This window comes from Panthera tigris, chromosome C2 (genome assembly GCF_018350195.1).
Source record: "Panthera tigris isolate Pti1 chromosome C2, P.tigris_Pti1_mat1.1, whole genome shotgun sequence".
NCBI lineage: Eukaryota > Metazoa > Chordata > Mammalia > Carnivora > Felidae > Panthera > Panthera tigris.
The window spans coordinates 71,035,221-71,041,994 of record NC_056668.1 but is presented as its reverse complement, the minus strand read 5'-3'; positions in this window follow the sequence as shown (position 1 = coordinate 71,041,994).

Genomic DNA, 6,774 nt, shown 5'->3' with positions numbered 1-6,774 from the left:
CTCTCTCTGCCTGCTACGCCCCCTGCTGGTAGAATCTGTGGATTGGGTTTGGTTGAGGCTGAGAGTGTGGGGCGAAGACATGCGCAGCCCAGTTGCGTTAGTCCAGATTCTCCAAAAACAAACAAACAAACAAAAAACCCACTTAACAAGGGTTGGGATTGAATGCCCAAGGATTTGATTTGGGAGAGTGTGAGAGGAAATAAGGAGGGAGGGAGCCGGAGATGCTGGGAGAGGCTTCAGGCCACTGTGCAAGCCTGAACCCAAGTGAAGGAGAGAGGGAGGGCAGATTGGCGTGTCCCAGACCTCCAGGACTCTACAAAAGGTTGGAAAAAGTTGTCAGGGAGTCCTGGAGCCTGTGTCTGTCTCTCAGGGATGGATTTCTATCCCTGCCACGGTCAGACAGTGTCTGGGGACACGAGATTTTCTACTCTGACCCTAACAACACCTCTACACGCATGCACACACACACACACACACACACATCCATCAACCTCCCATCAGCCCAGGGTTTTGGCTGTGTCAGGATTTCCTCTACTTGGAGCTGATGAAGAGACTTCAGAAGTTGTGTAGGAGGAAGAGGATAAAGGCAAATGGCCCTCCACACCCAGCCTCAGAAAGGCTCAGCCACAAAACAACCTTTCTCTTGCTGACATTGACAACTCATAACTGTGGAGCACTATTATGCTAAGAGCATCTCTATTTTTTCTCCCTCCATTTCCCTAAGGAACCCCTCCCAGGAAGAGTTTGGGGTGGGGCGAGCATGGTGATCTGTCACATTGTTCATGGATTAGCAGGAGAAACACCTGGGAAGGTATGGTTGTACCAACCACAGAGGTCAGGGCAAGGTTTGAGCAGGGTTGTTCAGCAGCAGTCAAGGAGGAGGATCGTGTGAAGGTGAATGTGGTGGTTGGTACAGGATGAACCAGAGTAGAGGGTATAGAAGGGTATTAGGGAGGCCCCTGAATGGCCACAGGGAGCAGGTCTGAGGGCCTGAAACGCCATGTCGAACAGGAAGTATGTTGATTTGTTACAGACTTGAAGGGGAGGAAAGAGTCAGTGCAGGACTGGACATCCCAGGGTAGCTAGTACTTCTCTCCTCTGCGTATATGGGCAGATTAGGCAAGTCACTGCTGGAGCCCCAACACCCAGAACCAGTGTCAACTAGACCCACTTCCATCTGTGCTTTCCTTTCTCTCCAGGGTGAGTTTGGCCTTGGTCATTCCAGAGCAGCCCAGAGGCTGTGAGACCCTGAGCCAAGTCCTTGCTCTGCAGGCCAGACTTCCTCCCCGTCCTCCTAGTGACCCCATCATCTCTGCTGTCCTGTGCTCCCCAAGCAGAGTGACTAATGCACAGGAATCTCCCCAGGAAAAGCAGAGACCAGGCTGAACCCTGAAATGAAAATTAAGCCCAAAAGGGTGTGGTTAGCACCTGGGGGAGCCACCTGTCATTGCCCATGGGTGCCAGGAGAGAGATCTGGAGCCCTGAGAGAGGAAGGAAGGGCGTCAAAGGTAAGAAGAGGGGAAGGCAGAGGGAGTGGGCAAGGGTGGGCAGGGAGAGATTTCTCCCTAGACTGGGAGGTCCAGGAGAACAGGAACCAGGTGTCTCATGCCCCCAGGGCCTGGCAAGCAAGTAACACACAATAAACACTCAAGGACTTATTGATTTTGGTTGATTGATTTTGGACAATTTCACCGAGAGGATGGTGAAGATGGAGTTGGGATCAGGGGAGCTAGTTTGCTTCCTTGGGGAGACAGCCACTGGGCAAAAATGGGAGGAGTCTTTTTGTACCCCTGAATGGCAGCCATTTTGAGAAGTCTAAGCAGGGCCATGGGAGCGATCTAGGGTGTGCATTTCAGGGTGGCCTCCAACTGCTCCTGTGATCCATGGTCAGTCACCAATGTCCCACAGAGCATTCAAATGGGAAAGATGACTGAGGACGTGGAGGCTGCGTAGTTGTTTCCTGCTGTGTGCTTGTTATTCACATAGTCTCACCATCCGTTATGGCTGCCACTAACCACAGGTGGCCGTTGAGCACTTGAAACATGGCTAGACCAAATTGGCATGAACAGTAAGTACAAAGTATACCTCAAAGGCTTAGAATTTCTAAGATTTCATATGAGAAAAAAGTTAAATATCTTATTAATAATTTTTTGTATTGGTACGTTGAAATACTATTTTGGATATATTGAGTTAAATAAACTATATTGTCAAAATGAATCCCCATGATGGCATCTGGGTCCCTCTGTGTGGACAGCTCACCTGGTACATCCTCTCACTCCCTGCAACCTGCAAAGTCCCACTTGGAATTCCCTTTGTGCCTCTAAACTGTGTGATAGCACACCAATGGCTCCTAGCAATTAACAAGCTGATTACAGACTAGATTTGTAATGACTACAAACTCACCACGTCGAAACCTAACTATAGCATTTTTATGCAATTGTATATACCATGTGGCCATTGAAAAGAATGAAACAGTTCCATATGTATTGATTTGGAATAATTTCCAAATACGTGGAAAAAAACAAGATGTAGAATGATGTGCAGAGTGGGGTTGCCCAGCAGAAATATAGTGTAAGCCACATATGTAATTTTAAGTTTCCTTTAGTGTGTAAAGGAGAGAACTAAGACCCAGGTGTTGAGGAAAGCCGACAGCTGGGAGAGCAAAGAAGAGGAAGAGGAAGGGGAAACAGGAAATAAGTAGACAAAGAACCAGTCAGAGAATGAGAGAAGAACCAGGGTGACCCAAGAGCCTCAGAGGTCAGAGAGTAGAATCTCGTAGGGGTGTCTGGGTGGCTCGGTTGAAAGTCCAACTTCAGCTCAGGTCATGATCGCACGGTTTGTGAGTTCAAGCCCTGCATCAGGCTCCCTGTGGTCAGCACAGAGCCCGCTTCAGATTTTCTGTCCTCCTCTCTCTCTCTCTCTGCCCCTCCCCTGCTCGTGCATGCGCATACGCTCTCTCTCTCTCTCAAAAATAAATAAAACACTAAAAGAAAATAAAAGAATCTCCTAAAGGAGGAGGATGTCAAGGTTAGGTTGGCACAGCAGTGATATGGGGGCCTTTAACTTCTGCAAAGGGTCTTCAGATTTGTGATTTTACAAATGGTCATTGTGTGACAGATGGTGACTAGACTTGTGGTGTAAACAAAGATCAAATTCTGGACACCTGAAACTAATATAATGTGTATGCCAATTTTCCTGCAGTTAAAAAATCAGTATGTGATTTTAAATTTTTTTTAAGTTTATTTATTTTGAAAGAGAGAAAGAGAGAGAGCAAGCAGGGGAGGGGCAGAGAGAGAATACAGAAAGAATCCCAAGCAGCCTCTGCACTGTCAGTGTGTGAGGTTTGAATTCATGAACTGCAAGATCATGATCTGAGCCGAAATCAAGAGTCAGATGTTCGGCTGACTGAGCCACCCAGGCACCCCAATGTGATTTTTAACAAACAAAATCTATTTTCACCTTAAACATATATTCATCACTTAATATATGATTATCGAGTCCTTTCTGGGCACCAGGCTCTGTTCTGAGGTTGGGGTTCAGAGATAAATAAGAAACACAAGATTCTTACTCTCAGGGAACTTATATTTTAGTGTGGAGAAATAGATAATACACAAGAAAACAAATTAATAAGACTTCAGGTAGTTATAAATGTTAAAAGTGAAATGTGATGGAGCCACCAGAATGGATGGTGGCATCATCAAGGAAGGTCTGTCTGTGGAGGTGACATGGAGACAGTTGAGAGGAGATGTGAGCAAGAAGGGGTCTGACTGCCGTGGGAAGGCTTGTGTGGGGTCTAGTCCAACCCAGAGTATGAGTAAGGGATGAAGAACGTCAGAGAGAAAGTGGCCACTGAGGTGAGTCTTGATCAATGAGCTGCTATTTGTCGGGGAACAGCCTGGCTGGCTCAAGACAGGGCGTTTAGTGGGCTGGAGTGTGGGATGTCAGACAAAGCTGAGAACCAGGCAGAGCACATGGCCGGCAGGGATTTGTAAGCCGTGCTGAGAAACTTGGACTTTATCCTGGAGACAGTGGACAGGTATTGAAGGAAGGAAGGGTAGAGACATGGTCAGCTCTGAAAATAAGGAGGATCACGGCCACCATGGCATAGAGAATGGGCAGAGGGCACAGGCCTGGAGACAGGGTGACAGCTTGGGGGCTCGGGGCAGTCATCTGGATGAGAGGGGAGGGTGTCCTGAACTGGGGTAAGGTCCATGACGACGGATAGAGGGAAGGGAGGGAGAGAGATACAGAGAGGGATAAAATTAACAAGACTTCTATCTTATCTGAATGGGTTCTGAGGGTGGATGAGAGAAAAAGGCATCAAGAAGGCATCCCAATTTTTGGTTTGGAACCTTGCATGTAGTATGGTACTACTCAGTAGATCCAGAAGACAGGCACGAGAACAGGTTTGGGATAAGCAAACCTGTAGTATATCTGTATAATGGAATATTCCTCAGCCACAAAAAGGAATGAAGGACTGACATACGCTACAACATGGATGAACCTTGGAAGTGTATGCTAAGTGAGCAAGGTCCTATATGAAAGACCACATGCTGGATGGTCCCATTTCCAAGAATGGTTCAGAATAGGCAAATCCATAGAGACAGAAAGTGGCTTAGTGGCTGTCAGGGGCTGAGGGGGAAGGAGGATTGGGAGTGACTATTTAATGAGGGCATTGTTGTTTTAGGGGTGATAAAAACATTCTGGAATTCATGGTGAAGGTCACACAACGTTGTAAAATAACCAAAAGCCACTGAACTGTACACTAAAATGGGCTAAACGATGAATTTTATATTATGTGAATTTTATCTCAATAAAAACTTTAATAAAAAAAAAAAGAGCAGGTTCAATGAGGTTGTTTGGGAGATGCGAATTTGGAGTGTGTGACAGACAGCCAATGGAACTGGCCAGTAGGTAGTTGTGGTATTTGACTCGGGAAAGAGGCCTCAGTTATCAACACATAGAACCACAGAGACACCTCGATCTGCATTAGGTCTGTGCCCACAGAGACAAAGATCAGGTCACCCTTCTTGTTAATTATTCACCCTCTTTGCAATGCAGAATTTTACATTTTCACGTGAGGAATGAGGTCAGGTTCATATCCATAAGGTATTATGAAAAGAGCTACTGAACATTTTGTTACAGAGCATGACCTCTGAGTCAACTCTATAGGACTGCAGAATCTGGCTTTGCCCATGTCAACACTAGGAGTTACTCACTGGTCGGTTTCTCTGGGGTCAAATTAAATCCCAAGTCCACCTGAAAGGCTCCCACCTTCATCGCCATCACCAAGAGTGATTTTACTTTGACTTCTTTGGTATTTATGGACTGAACTTCTTTTCCACATTTCACATGTCCATTCTCGCCCCTCACCAAATGGAACAAAAGCTTTACACAGTCATTCAGTTATTTGCCTCATATCTTAAAGCATAAAAAATACAAACATCTGACCTTTTCATGAGACTCTTCCTTCATTTTTGGTTGAGTGGGTCAAAATCCTGCCACTCATTTCTTTTCCTGAGTCTTATGTTTTTATGGTTTTGAAAGAATTGTTTCGTGTTTTCGTATAATGTATGGGGTTGTAGATGTATTGATAAATATTCTACTAGGCTGTGAACTTTTTGAGGGACAGTATGCCTCTATGTCCTTATCCCAGACAGCCACTAAGGGCCTGGCATTAGGTAGGCTCTTTATCTAGGGCTATGGAATCTCGTCAAACACAAGGGCTTTACCTAATGCCCAAGGCCACATGCATTGTTTTCTTCTTCCTTCTTCCTTCAACTTCCTGAGCCTGCATAAAGGCTTTTTTAAAATAACCATGGCTTGCCTGCTTTTGTTTTCTTCCATAATCTTGTCCAACTGGCTCCTAAATTGTTTCAGAGTAGCTATTCACAGCTCAGAGTGAGAGATCCCCTCATAGTGCTTGAACAGGGAAGAAACAACAGACAGACATGGGAACCAGCTCAGGAGTCAGAACCAGACAGATGTGGCTTCATCTGCTCACTCTGCCCCGTGGCAGCAGAGTGACCATGAACAGGTTATTTAGAACTCTGCCTCTCACACAATCTGTCGTAAAGGATCAGGTTTTTGAAAAAAAATTAATTCATTTTAGATCAATATTTTTACACAATACAATTCTTTCTGCAAAAGGCAAAATTATAGCAATGGTAAAAAGACCAGTGGTTGCTAAGGAGAAGAGGGTGAGGGGGAGTTGAGTAGAATTGAGGTGAGGAACATGGGTTTTTTTAAGACAGTGAAACTATCCTAAAAAAAAATTTTTTTTAATGTTTATTTACTTTTGAGAGAGAGAGAGTGAGAGAGAGCACAAGCAGGGGGTGGGGCAGAGAGAGACAGAGACACAGAATCCGAAGCAGGCTCCAGGCTCTGAGTCATCAGCACAGAGCCTGATGTGGGGCTCGAACTCACAAACCATGAGATCATGATCTGAGCCGAAGTGAGACGCTCAACTGACTGAGCCACCCAGATGCCCCAGGACAATGAAATTATTCTATATGATTCTGTAATGGTGGATATATGACACCAAGCACGCGTCAAAACTGGAAAACTTTATAGCACATAAAGTGAAACTTCACGCATGCAAATGAAACAAGGATCATTTAGGAGGTCAGGGATCCCAGGATGGAATGCAGAATGTGACAAAACAATCTAACTGTATTGGGAATATACAAAACAGTCTTGCTAAAGGCAGTGGGGAAATGGTGCTGATATGAGTAACTTTGCAAATGAGTGAAGTCTATAAGGCTAAAGGCAAAA